This window comes from Stegostoma tigrinum, chromosome 14 (assembly GCF_030684315.1).
Source record: "Stegostoma tigrinum isolate sSteTig4 chromosome 14, sSteTig4.hap1, whole genome shotgun sequence".
NCBI classification, from domain to species: domain Eukaryota; kingdom Metazoa; phylum Chordata; class Chondrichthyes; order Orectolobiformes; family Stegostomatidae; genus Stegostoma; species Stegostoma tigrinum.
The window spans coordinates 6,498,948-6,516,451 of record NC_081367.1 but is presented as its reverse complement, the minus strand read 5'-3'; the positions used below and the strand labels follow the sequence as shown (position 1 = coordinate 6,516,451).

The 17,504-nt window shown below is 43.8% G+C and overlaps 1 protein-coding gene across 1 annotated transcript in view; it reads left to right on the top strand.

The window, feature by feature from the left end:
- The first annotated feature begins 14,711 nt into the window (after positions 1-14,711).
- The window catches only part of wdr33 (WD repeat domain 33), a 109,643-nt gene continuing 106,850 nt past the window's right edge, over positions 14,712-17,504 (top strand). The window contains exon 1 of the mRNA XM_048542220.2: positions 14,712-14,826. The gene's annotated coding sequence lies outside the window, so the exon portion shown is untranslated. The remainder of the gene's footprint in view (positions 14,827-17,504) is intronic.

Sequence of the window (17,504 nt, the reverse complement as noted above, 5' to 3'; positions counted from 1 at the left end):
TTATGCAGCGCCAACTACTGGCAGAGAGGTGTAACTGCAGGTGTGATTGAGTGAGAGTGTGTTCACTTCGACTCACATTTCCTCTGGAAAAACAAGGTTTACGGAGAACGTAGAACAGTACAGGCCCTTCAGCCCAAAATGTTGTGCCAAACTTTTACCCTAAACCTAAGGTCTATCTAACCTCTACCCCTACCTTTATACTATCATCCATATGCCTATCTAATAGCTGCTTAAGTACCCGAAATGAGGCCAACTCCACTAACCTCTCCAGCAATGCATTCCACTCCCCGACCACCCTCTGAGTAAAGAGCTTACCTCCAATGTCTCCCCTATATCTACCTCCACTCACTTTAAAACTATCGCCCCCTTGTAATAGTTACCTCCACCCTAGGAAAAAGCCTCTGGCTGTCCGCTCTATCTATACTTCTGATCGTTTTGTACACCTCTATCAAGTCACCTCTCATCCTTCGTCATTCCAAAGAGAAAAACCCTAGCGCACTCAACCTGTCGTCGTATGGCCTCCCCTCCATTCCAGGCAACATCCTGGTAAATCTCCTCTGCACCTTTTTCCGATGCTTCCACATCTTTCCTGTAACGAGGTGACCAGAACTGGACACAATACTCCAGATGTGGCTGAACCAGACTTTTGTATAGTGGGAGCATAACGTCACAGCTCTTGAACTCAATCCCTTCATTAATGAAAGCTAACACACCATACATGTTCTTAACAACTCTATCCGCCTGGGTGGCAGCTTTCAGGAAACTGTGGACATGAACCCCAAGATCCTTCTGTTCCTCCAGACTGCCAAGAGTCTTTCCATTAGCCCTGTATTCTCCTTTCAAGTTTGTCCTTCCAAAATGAATCACCTCTTACTTTTCAGGATTAAACTCCATCTGACACTTCTCAGCCCAGCTCTGCATCCTATCAATGTCCCTTTGTAACCGAGAACAGCCCTCTGCACTACCTACAACTCAACTGACCTTCGTATCGCCCATGAACTTTCCAGTCCACCCTTCCACTCCTACATCCAAATCATTTATAAAGATCACAAATAGAAGAGCACCCAGAACAGATCCTCGTGGTACACCACTTGTAACAGCACCATATTGAATATTTTCCGTCCACTACTAGCGTATGTCTTCTAAGGGTCAGCCAATTCTGAATCCAATCAGCCACATTTTCCCCTTATCCCATGCCTCCTTACTTTCTGCTTGAGCCTACCATGGGGAACCTTGTCAAATGCCTTACTTAAATCCATGTCTACCACATCCACTGCTCCACCTTCATCCATGTGTTTGGTCACCTCTTCAAAGAAGTCAGTAAGGTTTGTGAAACATGATCTATCCCTCACAAAGCCATGCTGTTTGTGTCAATCAGATAATCCCCAGCTTTTACTGACAAATTATCGATGGGAAAGTGGGACAGTACTTTGATGTCCCTCGCTCTATTGTTAGGAAGGAGGTGAATGTGTTTAATAAACTCATGGTTATTTGTACAATGAACAAACTTCCAAATGTACAACAGATCCATGTAATCCCCGATGTTCATCTGTGAAATGGATTGATATTCATTCTCAGATACTAATTAAAAGTAAACTCTCTGTCTTTACTGGTTAACTACACTCCCACTCTCACCTTTACAGCATTGTACTCCCATCCCGAAATCTTGCCCTGCTGAAAACGTTGTTGCCCCTGCCAGATATTGTACTCCCCCAAACAAATATTTTGCTGCGCCACCCACCAAATATTGTTCCCTCAAAGATTGCATTTCCCAATTTCAGTTCCCCAAAAGTTTGCTACCCATTCCAATTTTGCAACCTTCCCACTTCATGTCATCTCAAATATTGCCCCCAACAAATGTTTGCTTCACTTAAATATTTGCAACCTGACTTTTATCCCAACTAAAGATTTTAGCCTCACAGTTTCTGATTGCTCCCCATGCAGCTTCATCATCTTTCTTCATTCCTCTGTGATCGCTCCACTGTGTGTAAATACCCCACTGTATCTCCCTCCACGAGCAATACCCAAACCCGCCCACCCCTCACCCTCACTGGATCCCTGACCCCACCCCAGGCACTGGAGGCCCCAGGGAGTATGGCTAGAGACTGTCTGTTCACTGACCACCTTACTGCACAGCAAGATCCCAGTTCTGAGGCAGACCCCCCTTCTCCGCCCCCCTCGCTGAGAAAGGTGTTTTAGCTAACAACCCCGTCCAACTTCCCGTTTAGACAAACCATGATGGGGCAAAACACAGGTGGGTCAAGGACCAGGAAGATCCCCTGGTATTACCCATAAAGAGACAGTGAAGGGCTGAGAGGGAGATGGAGAGAGAGAATTTCAAGAGAAAAACGGAGGGACAAGTGAAGGGAGGAGGGGAGAACGGACATAGCAAGATACAGAAAGAGAGAGAACTCAGCAGGCCAAGCAACTTCAGTGGAGCAGGAAAGCTGACATTTTGGATCTTAATCCTTCAGAAATAAGCCTCCATGAGGCTGGTGAGTTTAGAAAGTGTCAATGTTTCCCTTCATTGGGAGGACAGTGAACAAACCCTAATTCCCCCCCGCCCCCGCCCCCCACCCCCACCTCACTATCTGCTGATTGTTGCTCTGTTAAACAGTCAGGCTAACAGTATAACCGCATTTCCAAGACCAACAAAAAAATGTGTGACATCCATGTCAAGGGGATGTGTGATGTCGAAGTTCATGGTTCTGAAAGAGTGAATGTGGGACCTGCGTAGGTCCCGCTGTGGCTGGGTGGAGAAAAAGGCACTTTAGCTGGACCTTATGGAGCAAAGAGGTGTTCCCAGTGAAGTTAGTGACAATGTGTAAGGAGCTAATGTCATTTGTACAGAGTCGCTGTCGCTCAGTGAATTACACCTTGTTTCGACAACAGCCTTTTCTTGTGAACACTGCCCTGCTTCCCCGATAGGGTCTGGACACTTCTTCCTTTTTCCTGAAGAAGGATCCAGACTGGAAACCTCAGCCTTCCTGCTCCTCTGATGCTGCTTGGTCTGCTGTGTTCATCCAGCTCTACACCTTGTTATTCTCAGGTTCTCCAGCATCGGCAGTTCCGACTATCTCCTCTGGGAAATACAGCTTCATTATTGTCTGGAAAATGTTGGGTATTGAACAGACCAGTGGAAAATAACATTTATGCCACATGTCACAGAGAGAACCATCTCCCCTCACCATTTAACGTAACGTTTTAGTGAATCTCCCCCAGCAACATCCTGGGGGTCATTAGTGAGGAGAAACTGAAATGGGCACACTATACAAATATTGCAGCTGCTGAACAGATAGATGATTGGAAGTAATGTACTGCTTGTCTCCCCAGAGTGTTTTTACTGTGTGCGAGGTACACGTCCGGAGGATGATGGAATATTTTTCAGTTGCGTGGATGAGTGCCGGCAACACACAAGTAGTTCAATTCCAAAAGCTGCCTGTAGGAGCAGCACCTCGGATATCACCCTAACCATTCACTCCACTCTCAGCAGACTGTAGCGGCAGTGTGCCATAGCTGGAGGATTCGCTGAAGCAGCTTGCCAAGCCTACCTTTCAATAGCATCTTCCAAACCCATGCCCTCTTATCACCGAGAAGGCGCAAGGGGACAGCAGAGCCTGGTGGTTCCCCTCCCACGTCTCAAGCCATCCTGACATGGAAATAAATTACGTTTCTTTCATTGTCACTGGGTCTATTTCCTGGAACTCATATTCACGGCACTGTGCATGTATCTACGACAGGCAAGCTATGGTGACTCCAGAAGGTGACTCACCATGAAATTCGATAGGGCAATTGAGGAGAAGCAATAGTTCTGGCTTTGGCAGAGATGCTCACATCCCATGAGTCAATAAATGGAACTTTTTAAAATTTCACATTAAAACATAGAAACTCTTGAAAGGCCATTGAGAGAGTTGCAGATTCATGATGCTTCAAGTGAGAAGCATGCAACCTAACGTGTAAATTAATGTTTTGTGAATCCCCCTCTCATAGTTTTACACCAGATAAATCAGAGACTATGCTCTCCTTTTCAACTTGTTTCTCTTGCCCCTGGTAAATTCCCTCTCCAATTCATGTTTCCCCCACTGCTTGTGCCTTTTTGTTTGACTCCAGTGGGAAGTTGAAGCTGTTTTGATGCTGCAGTAGGGCTGCAGACTGCATTTTAGTTTGGGATTGGAAATTGTGAGAAATTTGGTCTCACTCAATTCTCAATCAGCTCTTAACCAGCTTCTACCCCCTCCACATTATGTAAGCAATCACCTTTGCCAATGTCCCACCCCAACAACATACTGTCTCATTCCCTTTGAATGACTCAGACATTCGTTGTATGTTCTCCTTGCAGCACTTCCTTCTCACTCTCCTCCTCTTTGATCTGCTATTCACTCTGCCAATTCCATTCACTCTGTCTGAGGCAGGTGGTAAAAAATTCTGTCTTCAAACTGTTTCTTTATCGAAGTATTTCCTTCTGAGGTGTTTTCTACCTTCATTACTGAATTAAAATCAAACTAGGCTGAAAGCAGACACCGTCCATCTTTTTCTCTCTTTTGTTGTACCCCTTTTTTACATCTCTCAGAAATATAGGCAATGAGCATTCACTTTTACTAACTGTGAACTCATTATGGTTGCCCCACTATAATTACCCTGAGCTGACACGGTGGCTCTGTGGTTAGCACTGCTGTCTCACAGCGCCAGGGACCTGGGTTCGATCCTATCCTCGGGTGGCTGTCTGTATGGAGTTTGCACGTTCTCCCCATGTCTGCCTGGGTTTCCTCCCATAGCCCAAAGATGTGTAGGCTAGATGGATTGGGCATGCTAAATTACACGGCGTGCAGGGGTGTGTACATTTCGTAGATTAGACATTAGAAATGCAGGGAAAGGGTAGTGGGATGGGGTTGGGTCTAGGTGGGTGCTTTCCAGAGGGGTGGTGTGGACTTGTTGGGCCAAATGGCCTGTTTCTACACTGTTGGTTTTCTATGATGAACTCCATTATACGTCTGAAGCTACAGTGTTAGCACAAAGGAAAGGAAAGAGCCCACACACATCTCCACATTTCAAAAGATTTATTGTCACAACAAAATTTGCAACAAGTGAGTGTTCAGTAGTAGAGATAACAAGGTGTAGAGCTGGATGAACACAGCAGGCCAAGCAGTATCATAGCGGCAGGAAGGCTGACATTTCAAGGGTCTATGATGCTGCTTGGCCTGCTGTGTTCATCCAGCTCTACACCTTGTTATCTTGGATTCTCCAGCATCTGCAGTTCCTATTATCTCTGAGTAATCAGTAGTGATTTTTCTCAATCGTATGTTTTATTTTTTAAAAAAGTACCAGGTTACTTGAATACAGGCCTTGACAAATGTTGCAACAAATTTTAAATAATTTTGAAAATAATGAACTAGAAACTGTAGGTGGGCATTCTTTCATTGATATGTTCAATGAATATATCTCAATTAGGTTGGGTTTACACACCCAGAAGATATATTCAAGATTTAGCATCGCGATGAATACAGATAGAAAAAAAACTGTAAATACTTAGCATGTTCAAAACAATCTGTGGAGAGAGAAACAAAAATCATAAGTTAAGGGTCAACCATCACCCTCATCTGGCTGAGATATTTACTCGCTCAGAATCACAGATGTGTTACAACACAAAAGAAGACTGTTCGGCCCATTGTCGTTACATCAGCTCCTCAAATGGGTTCCTATTTTCTGCCTTTTCTCCTTGCACTTGAATATTACTTCTATCTAAATTTTTTTATTTCAAATATATACTTTATTCATAAAAATATCTAGTTGCTAAAGTAGTTTGGTTCTATACGTTAGTATATGAAGAAACAAACATTGGAGTTTGGCTCAATCCAGCAAATAAACCAAAGGCATTTTTCTCTTGTACGAGATTATATTTACATATATTTGATTCACCTGGAGGATCCAATAACTGAACAGAGCCCCATTTAACTTCAGCAGAAAGACCTCAGATGGAGGTCTTTTCCTACTGCAACTTGGCGGCAGCTATCCCAAACTTTAGTGCGTCCCTCAGCACATAGTCATGGACCTTGGAATGTATCAGTCTGCAACACTCAGTTGAGGTCAACTCCTTGTTCTGGAAGACCAACATATTTTGGGAAGACCAAAGAGCATTTTTCATCAAGTAGATGGTCCTCCAAGCACTTTAAGATCTAGTTTTTTAATACAAATCAGGCAAAGGTCCTGATATTGGAAGTCTGCGGGCTTCCTTACAAACCTTTCTCCAGCCTGAAAAATACCCATTGAATGTTATCCTCGGAATTTCTTCTCACTCAGCCAATTTTGTATCCACATTGCTACTGAAACTTTCACACCGTGACCAATCATTTTCTTCACAAGTCTGTTGTGTGGCACTGTAGCATTTTTCATTTCCTACTTTCTTCTCAGCAATGTCCTGAACTCCCAGCCTCAGTGTGGACTCAGATTCCTGGCCTCAGTGGAGACCAACGTGGCAATATCTTGGCCCAGTGTGCTGTTCTTTGGGCAGCCCAGCGTGGCTGCACAGTGTGGACTTCCAGCCTCAAGGTGATTCCAGTGTGGTCTCCTGACCTCGAACGTTTAAGGTGGGTCGCGGCACGGTCAGGAGTCAAGGCTTGGCACAGATGAGAGGCAAGATGCTGGTGTGAATTAGTTTGGAAGGAATGTTATTCTGAACTTCTTATTTTTTTTCTAATTTTTCCTACAATCTGTAATGCAGACGTTTTATTCCTTTATTTTTTCCAATTCTTTTCCCTAAGAATTTGTACATGAAAATCTGTACTTCGGTACCTTTGTCCCTAAGATGGTGCTGTAAGTGGCGACTTGTAACCTTTTCACTGTACTCATGTGAGTACATGTGACAATAAAGCTAATTCTAATTCTGAAATCTTTCTGTTACTTCATCAAAAAACTGCACCAAGTTAATTAAATGTGAGTGTTCCCCTAGATACCCATATTGACTCTTACCAATCAACCCACGTTTTTCCATGTAACTACTAATTCTATCCCAAATAATAGAATTATTAGAATTAGAATTAGAGGGGGTAAATTTAAAATGGAAATGAGGAGACATTTCTTCAGCCAGAGAGTGGTGGGCTTGTGGAATTCATTGCCACGGAGTGCAGTGGAGACCAGGACGTTAGATGCCTTCAAGGCAGAGATCGATAAATTCTTGATCTAACAAGGAATCATGGGCTACAGGGAGAGTGCAGGGAAGTGGAGTTGAAATGCCCATCAGCCATGATTTAAATGGTGGAGTGGACTTGATGGGCCGAATGGCCTTACTTCCACTCCTAGGTCTTATGGTCTTATGGTCTAATAGTTTCAAGAAGCATCCCCACCACCAAAGTTAAATTGACTCATCTGTAATTGCTGGGCTTATCGTCACATTCTCTCTTGAGCTAGGCCATAATGTTTGCAATTCTCCAGTCTTTGGCACCTTTCCCCTTGTCTCGGGAAGACTGAAAGATCGTGGCTAGCACCTGTGCAATTCCCAATCTCACTTCCTTCAAAATCCTCGGATGCATCTTCTCCGGTACCTTTTCAGCTTTAAGTACCAACAGTCCATCCAATGCTTCTGCCTTATCCATTTTGAATCCTTCGAGTGACCGAGTTTCCTCTTCTGTCACCATGGCCTGGGCAGCATCTCTCTTGCTCTTTAGAAAAGACAGATGCAAAGCATTCGTATAACATCTCAGCCATGACCATCCATCCAGCTGTAAATCCAATTAGGTCCCTAATTGGCCCCACTCTTCTTTTTATCGTTTATATGGCTGCAGAACACTTGGGGACACCTGTTTATGTTGATAGCTAGCCTTTTTTGTGTAATTACTCTTTTCTTATATGTGTTCTCACCTCCCTTTGCTATTCCTCTTCATTCAAAATTTTATTTTCTACCTGCCACCTGTCATTAACACACTTTTTCTTATTTATCTCAACTTTCTATCTCTTTTGTCATCCAGAGAGTACTGGATTTGTTTGTTCTGCCATTCCTATTTGTGGCAACATACTTTGACTGTACTTGAACCATCTCCGCTTTGACTATAGCCCAATGAAAACCCATTAACCTGCATATGAGTTCAAACTGAACCTGTTTCCCTCTTATAGATACTGTCTGACCTCCAGAATTTTCAACTTTATGTCAGATTTCCAATGTCAGCGTACGTTATTTAATCTCATAACCAAACCTAAGCCCACATTCTTGAGGGAATAATTTTCAATGCAGGTGGTTATAATAACTAGATAATAAAATGTGAGGCTGGATGAACACAGCAGGTCAAGCAGCATCTCAGGAGCACAAAAGCTGACGTTTCGGGCCTAGACCCTTCATCAGAGAGGGGGATGGGGAGAGGGAACTGGAATAAATAGGGAGAGAGGGGGAGGCGGACCGAAGATGGAGAGTAAAGAAGATAGGTGGAGAGAGTATAGGTGGGGAGGTAGGGAGGGGATAGGTCAGTCCAGGGAAGACGGACAGGTCAAGGAGGTGGGATGAGGTTAGTAGGTGTTCATTTTTGGAAATCTACTAACCTCATCCCACCTCCTTGACCTGTCCGTCTTCCCTGGACTGACCTATCCCCTCCCTACCTCCCCACTTATACTCTCTCCACCTATCTTCTTTACTCTCCATCTTTGGTCCGCCTCCCCCTCTCTCCCTATTTATTCCAGTTCCCTCTCCGATGAAGGGTCTAGGCCAGAAACGTCAGCTTTTGTGCTCCTGAGATGCTGCTTGACCTGCTGTGTTCATCCAGCCTCACATTTTATTATCTTGGAATTCTCCAGCATCTGCAGTTCCCAAGTTCTCTGGTTATAATAACTCACATCTTTCCATTGAACACAACTCTCATCCTCATCTCCTCCACATTCATGCTACGAAGTGAATACAAGAGACTCATATGTAGGGAACTAGGATGCCAGAGAGGCATAACAATATGAGAAATAGAAGCAAGAGTAGCTCATATGACTATTCAAGTCTGTTCCACCATTCAATCAGAGCATGAATGGTTTGATTGTAGCCTGACCTGCACTTTCCTGCCTAAACCCCCTACCCATAATATTGGTGACCAAAAATCTGTCTAATCTGGCTTTGAAAATATTCAATGACTCTTTGGGGAAAAGATTTCCAAAAATGAACGACTCTAAAATTCTTCCTCCTCATCTCTGCCTTAAATGAGGCACCCTTACTTGAAACTGTGCCCCTTAGTTCTAAGCACTTTCAGATCTAGATTCCCCAACAAGCTTCTACTTTGTTAAGCACCCTAAGAATTTTGTGTGTTGTTTACATTATCTCTCATTCCTCAAAGCTACTTTGATATAGCCTAATCTGCTTAACCTTTTCTCAAAAGATTCCGGATCCCGGGAATTAGCCCATTCAACCTTCTCTGGACTGCTTCCAAAGCAAATATATCCCTGAGTAACAACATCAAAACAGTCCTCAGCACTCCAGGTGTAGTCTCATCAATGCCTTGCCCAGTTGTTGTAAAACTTCCATACTTTTACACTTTACATTAAAGACCAACATTCTATTTGTATTCCTAATTACAGATTGTACCTCCTTAATCTGGCACCTTCTGGTTCAGGGACCTCTGTAACTTGACATATTTTGCCAGCATAAACTCTGCAGTACTTCTGGTTTTCTGAAGGACCCACTGAGCTTCTGTTTTTTTTTTACATGCTTGAAGGAGTGGTGGGTGTGGGTACAGTTACAACATTTAAAAGACAATTGGATGGGTAAATGAATATGAAAAGTTTAAAAGGATATGGGCCAAATGTAGAAAAATGGGACTAGTTTAGTTTGGGAAACTTGGTCAGCATGGGCAAGTTGGACGAAAGGGTCTGTTTCTACATTGTATGAATCTATGACTTTAACATTGTATGAATCTATGACTTTAGGAGATTAAAATGTTATCTATATTCACTAAAATTACTTCTGTTTGTCTCATTTTATGTGACACAGCACTTTTAAACATTAAAAAACTCCTGTGCTGACTCTGATAAGTGACCATTCATGGTCCAGCAATGGTCAGCTCCCAAGGCTGCTGGATTATACAAACGTTGTGGTAACATTTCATGATTCATATACAATAACTTGCAAATCTCTCTGTACTCCATTTAAACAATGTACTGCTTTTACATTCTTCCTTCTGAAGCTGTCAAGTTAACATTCCCAAACAATGCTCCATTTTGTGCTACTCACCTAATCTATCTATATTCCTCTGCAGACTCAATTTACCCTCATCCCAATTTACTTTCCTACCTGTCTTTGTATCATCAACATATTTGGTTCTCATACAATTAATCCCCTATAGATCATAATTGTTGAGGCCAATATTCCATCACCAAGTTTTCCCCTTTATTTATACATGCACAGCATGCTAGCTGTAACCAGCCAGTTCAGGGTCAGTCCATGAAATAAGGAGAGTCTGAATCCGCTGTTTATATTTGGCAGCCACGGCTCCCTGATTGGCTGAGGTTAACAACCCCAACGGGGATCTCATGGTCAATAAGATTCACCTGGTTCCAGTCACTACATGTCCCTAGTATTGATCCCTGTGGCACTCTACTTGTTAACAGTATGCAATCCCGAAAATGAAGTTTACCTCAACTCTGTTTCCTGTTGGTTTGCCATTCCTCTGTCCATGCTAATGTATAACTGCAACATCATGAACTCTCTTTGTGTGGGGAAACCTATAGTATAGCACCTTATTGAGTGCAAATTCAAAATCCAAATGTACCACTGGTTCCTGTTTTTCCACAACCTGTTTGATAGATCCTCAAAGAAGCCCAATGAATTGGTTGAGCAGATTTTTCCTTTCATGAAACTACGTTGGTGCTGATGAGGGGTTGTGCCACAATATTCTAAGTCTTCCATGACACCATCCATAATAATAGATTCTAGCATTTCCCAATGGCAGATGTAAGACTCATTGCATTTTGGTTTCCTGCTTTATGTCTCCCTACTTTCCTGACTGAAGGTGTTACATTTGCAGTTTTCCAATCTGCCGGGAGCTTTCCCGAATCGAGGTCAATTTAGAAGATTATAACCAATGCGTTCATATACTCTGCCTCTTGTCAAAAGTATAAAAACCAAAAATTTCCAGCAGCTTTCAGTTCTGAGGAAGAATCACATCGGACTCAAAATGTTAACTTGGTTTCTTTCTGCACAGATGCTGCCAGACTTGCTGAGTCTCTCCAGTATTTCATGGGTGTGTTACTGATTACTGCAGCAGTTTTAGAAACACCGAACTATGAGAAGCCTTTTAAACTGGCTTTTGATAACGGTGACATTAGTGTGGGTGCCATTTTATGAGAAGATGGAAAGCGAATTGCCAGTTGGTTCGTTAGAGTCATAGAGATGCGCAGGATGGAAATAGACCCTTCATGCTGACCAGATATTCTAAATTAATCTAGTCCCATTCGCCAGCATTTGGGTCATATCCCTCTAAACCCTTCCTATTCATGTACCCAACCAAATGGCTTTTAAATGTTGTAATCATATCAGCTTACCACTTCCTCTGGTAGCTCATTCCATATTTAATTAAATATGTAACAACAGGAATACTCAAGAACAGAGAAAGAGACATGAAACCTTGTTTAGGCTTGAATTTTTAATTTCGCAATCTATATATCCAACAATTTTGCAGTGACCAATAGTTTTACAGATCATAACCCCCTGCATTTTTGGAGAGCTTCCATGACAGTAATTTTACAGTCTTTCTTTGGAATTTAATGCTGCTACCACACAAACTTTAAAAAAAAATGTAACAGGAAAAGACAATATTACAGTGGGCTGTTTGACAAGAGCAAATATGAAAGAAAATGAATATCATGATCAAAATGGATTTGTTTAGAAGACAGTTGTCATGAAAATTATTGTGTTTGCTTCTTGACTTGCTTGCAGAGCTGGTAAGTTTGTTTGCAAACATTTTGGCACCATACTAGGTAACATCATCAGGGTGCCTTTGGTGAAGCATTGGTGTTCTGTCCCATTTGCTATTTATGTGTCTTGATTTGCTGGGGTGTGTGGCATCACTTCTGGGTTTGTTTCTTAGTAGTTGATATATGGGGTCCAGCTCTACGTTTGTTAATGGAGTTCTGATTTGAGTGGCAGGCCTCCAGGAATTTTCATGCGTGTCTTTGCTTGGTTTGTCCTCGGATGGCGACATTGTCCCAGTCAAATTGGTGTTCCTGTTTGTCCATGTGTATTGAAATGAGTGATAGTTGATCATGTCTCTTGGTAACTAGCTGGTGTTCATGAATCCTGATGGCTCGTTTCCTTCCGGTCTGCCCTGTGTAGTGTTTTTGGTAGTCTGTGCATGGTAATCTTGTAAATAACATTGGTTCTGTTAGTCGTGGTTGTCAGATCCTTTATTCTCGTCAGTAGCTGTTGTAGTGTAGCTGTCAGTTTGTGGGCTACTGTGATTCGTAGGGACGGACTAATCTGATGGTCGTTTCAGATATGCCCTTAACGTATAGAAGGGTGACGAGTGTCTCTGGACATGAGTCTTCCTGTTGTGGTCTCTCATGGAGGTATCAATGGACTACACTTTTTGGATAACCATTACTTCCAAAAACGCTGTATAGGTGTTCTTCCTCAGCTTTGTGCAGCTTTGGGGTGCTGCAGTGTGTTGCGGCTTGGTTGGACAGTGTTTTGATGCAGCTCCATTTGTGGGTATTGGAATGATGGCTGTTGTTGTTGAATACCTGATCCATATGGGCGGCTTTCCTGTGTAAGCTGGTCTGGAGCTCACCAGTGGCCATATGTTCAACCATTGAGTCCAAGAAGGGAAGTCTGTTGTTCTCCTCTTCCCTGGTGAATTTTATGCTGGTGAGGGTGTTGTTTATGTGTAGAAAGGCGTCCTCCAGTTTAGAGTATTTGATAATCACAAAGGTGACATCCATATAGCGGATCCATACTTTTGGTTGGATGGTGGGAAGGGCTGTCTGCTCCAGTCTTTGCATTACAGCTTCCACTAATAATATCTGTGCTCCCATGGGCATTCTATTGATTTGTCTGCATACCTTGTTGTTGAAGATGATGCAGGTTGAGAGGCACAGATCCAGTAAATTAAAGGGTGCTATCTTTGCTGATGGTGTTGGTGTTGTCAGGTGTCTGTATTCCTGGTCTGTCTAGTAGTGAGGCTAGTGTTTTCTTAACGAGGGGGATGTTTGTGGAGGTAAATAATGCAGTCATGCCGAAGGAGACCATGATCTCATCCTCATCTACCCTGGTGTCCTTGATGATGTTGAGGAATTCTTGGGCGGAGTGGATGAAGTGATTTGAACCATCATTATGTTTATTATGAATACATTATCAAAGGGATAACAGCAATTATTCATTGGGATTGAATGTCTATGAAAGATATAGTTTGGGAAAGGGTTGAATCTTTTTCTGTGCTGTTTATGTTAAGATAATTCTAAATTGGCCTTTGTCACAACAGGATTTGAGTACAGGAGTCAAGATGCTGTACTTCTATTGTGTACAACCTTGGTTAGTCTGTACCTGGAATACAGTGTAAAGTTTTGGTCCCCTTACCTAAGTGAGGGTATACATGCCATAAGAAGTGGAATTTCTAGTAATTCCTGGGATGGTGTACCTGTTTTATGAGGCGAGATTGACAAGATTTGACCTGTTCTCTTTGGATTTTAAAATCAAATGCTCTGAAGATTAATGGAAGACAGGAAGGCTGGGAAAATTTTAGAAACCAGCAAAGAATGACAAAGAAAGCCTGAGAAATTAAGAGAATGAAAACACACTAAAAAGAAATATAAAAAGAGAGGAAAAGATATGACTAGTGCAGAAAAAGAGATTAGCTGAGATCATGGAGACAGTAAGGACTGCAGATCCTGGAATTAGAGTCAACAGAGCTGGAAAAGCACAGCTGGTCAGACAGCATCTGAGGAGCAGGAAAGTCAACGTTTTGGACCGAAACCGTTTGTCAGGTGAGATCATTGTTGGTCACTTAGAGGATGAGACTGGGCAATTAATAATATGAAGCAAGGTAACTGGGGAAGGCTTCGAAGAAGTATTTTGCATCTCTTCTGGGAACACTGGAGCAGGAGCAGACTGTTGATTTAAGGAAGTGGGTGCGCTTCAGGCAGGTTCCTCTGGCAGCAAGTCTACATGCCACTGACCCAGTGGGAGTCCAGAACATTTCTCCCAGTAGATCATGGTGGAGGACACAGCAAGGCAGGCCTGCTGACACTCATGCATTAACCGGAGGTCAACAGGATCAAGGACCATGAGGAGCATGATATCAGTGCAAGTGACATGGATCAGTCCCGTCCAGCTCCTCCACAACAAGTTCAGAAAAGGTCCCGTGCTGGTGGCAAATGAATGGCAGTTCATGGGCGTTCCTGATGCAGTCCTCTCCAGAGGATAAGGGTCCTATCACAGACACTCTGTGGTTACAAAGTGCGCACCGAACCAGAAGAACCTGAACACGCGTCCGCCATCTCTCAGCCTTCACCTGATCCAGGGGAAGGGCAACTCTGCACCTGCGCAGTAGGACCGGCAGGCGTGCACGGGCACGTTGGGGATGGCGGGGCCGCGCGCGCCGCCGTGGGACGGTGGGAGGGGGAGAGGCCTCGCACGGCTGACGTTGGCGGGGCCCCGCACGCCGCCGGTGCCGGGCCGCGGGGCCGCGCTCCCCGCAGCGCGCAGGCGTCAGTTCCGGCGCAGCAAGGCAGGCCGGGCTTGGGGTCGGGGGGGGGGGGGGAGGGGAGGTGTGGAAGATGGCGGTAGTGAGGGCAGCTCCGGCCTGACTGCATCGGGAGCGCACCATTGAAGCGGCACCGGCGCGGGAATCAGACCGAGCCAGGCCGCCCGCGGTAAGTGTGGGAGCTCGCCGCGCTCAGACCCGCTCACCACCTCCGCACGGAGCGGAGCGCCCAGACCGAGCCACCGCCATTTTGCGCACGGAGCCGGGCAGAAAGGCCCCGGGGAGACAAGAGGGAGCGGCGAAGAGGTCCCCGGGGAGATGGAGGGAAGGAGCGGGGAGCGGGCCTGTGGGATCGGTAAGGGATGGGGCATAGGGCCCCGGAGTAGGGGGAGAGAGAGAGTGGGCCCAGGGGTGTTGGGAGTGGGGGGACGAAGAGGGGGAGCGTGGTGAGGGCCCCGGGGGATAGGCAAGGAGGAAGGAAAGGCCGCTGGTGTGGGAGCTGGCGCCTGACGACGCTGACAGAGGTGGTGAATGTTGAAAGTTCCGGCCGAGTGTGCAGGGCGTGAGAGTTTTTGCAGTTCCAGAACGGGCCTAGTATTTGAGAAGGCGGGGGCGGGCAAGAGAAGAGGATAATACACGTAGGTCAGTCACATTTCATCACATCTTTAATCTGCCCTGTGTACATTGATTCGTTCGGACTTGGCGCATGAATCAGTCCTGATTCATGTCAAATTGGCAGCTAGGGAGGTTTATCCAGTTATATCTTAGGCTGTAGTTGGGAATTAAAATTAATTATAAATTTTGGCAGATTAAAATGGAATGATCATGCAGTTGCATTGGGATGGCATATCTTTAGACGTCGCTCAGTTTTCATTGGCATACAACTCCCTCGTGCCTTCAGTATGTAAAATGCTAGGTTCCATTTTTATTTCCCTATTGCTGGATGGTCATGCTGCTGCTATAGCCTCCTATATTGATGAGCAGAAATTTTGGTGGTTGGATAGAAATATTTTAAAAATTGAAAGTTGTAAAAGAAAAATGTTTTGTGACCAAAATTGTGATAGCATGGATTTCAACAGGGAGATTCATACTTTAGCCTTTCTATTGTGAAATTTGCATGGGGCAATTTCATGGGTGTGTTATGTGCAAAGGGTTAAATAGTGCTGCAACAACTTGTATAGAAACTTGAATATCCCAAGATGTTTTGCAGAGCATTATAAAACGACATAGGACACCAAGCCATATTAAAATGTGTGAGGTCAGCTGTGCCAGAACCTTCAATCAAAGAGGACAGTTGATTTTGAGGACAGTTTAAATGGGCACAGAAAGATGGACAGATGAAGGAAATGATCATAAGTAAACAGTTAGAGGCTTACATTAAGATGACAGCAAGGTGACAAAGTTAATTTTAGTCTGTTGCCAGGGAGGAAACAGTAGACTTGTGGATTCGGAGCACAAGTAACAATGGATACCAGTTTAAAAAGTCATGCCACCTGTTTTGTAAATTTTGGTTCTCTTATCTGTTGACGGTTCCCGTTCACTTCAGCTGCCACAATATTACTGTAACCAGCAAGTGACTTTGTGTCAGAAGTCTTTGGATAGTAGGAACAGGAATCGGCCGTTTAACCCACTGAGCCTGCTCTGCCTCCTACTACCGATGGCTGATGAGGGCATTGCTGTGAGGCAGCATTTATTGCCCATCCTTCATTGTCCAGGGGGCAGTTAAGTGTCAGCCACATTGCTGTGGGTCTGGAGTAACATGTAGACCAGACCAGGTAAGGATGGCAGATTTCCTTCCCTGAAGGACATTTGTGAACCAGGTGGGTTTTTCCGACAATTGACAATGGATTCATGGTCATTAGATTCTTACTTCCAGATGTTTGTTGAATTTAAATTCCGCAGTGACAATGGATTCATGGTCTTCATTAGATTCTTAATTCCAGATATAATGGAATTGAAGTTCCGCCATCTGTCTTGGTGGGATTCAGATCTGGATATAATGAATATTGAAACTACTTTGAGGGAAATGGTTATAACGTCCTGGTTGTGTATGTATCTTTTGACAGAAGTGAAAGTTTTGGATGTTCCAAGTGAAATAGAATAGCTGTGGATAACAGGTTTGGTGTATTTAAATGCAGGGTGAAGTAGAGAGGTTTATAGAAACATGAGGGGCATGAATATGGTGAAGAGTCAAGCTCTTTTTCCTAGGGTGGGGGCACACAAAACTAGAGGGCATAGGTTTAATGTTGTGGGGGGGTCAGATTTAGAAAAGGCCTGAGGGATAACTTTTTCCACATGGCGTGTGGTGCATGTATGGAATGATCTTCCAGAGAAGGTGATGGAGGCAGGTACAATAAAAACATATAAAAGACATCTGGACTGGTTTATAAATAGGGTGGGTTTAGGGCCTTATGGGCCAAATGTTGGCAAATGGGACTAGGTCAGATTAGGATGTCTGGTGAGCATGGACAGTTTAGACTGTGCTGTAAATCTCTGACTCAATGATAGAAAGCTGGTTCAAAATGGAAAGCAGAACACGCGTTGGCGATTTTTATGAATAGTTAAAGTTGGGAATTAGTGTTTCACAAAGGTTATTTCTGGAGTCACTTCACTATTTGTGTAAAATTCTAGGTGTATGGAATTAAAGCTAAATTTTAAAATTTGTAGACCTCAAATTGTCAGGAAATCTGCGACAAATAACACAACAATAATATAGTTTTGGAGCGGGTCTGTTGATGCTTCAGAAAATTAGAATCTCAGTGGGATAGAATGCAAGAGAATTCAGCAGTAACCTAATAGAGGTTTTCACAATTGAGGATTTGAAAGTTGCATCTGAGATGCTCCTAC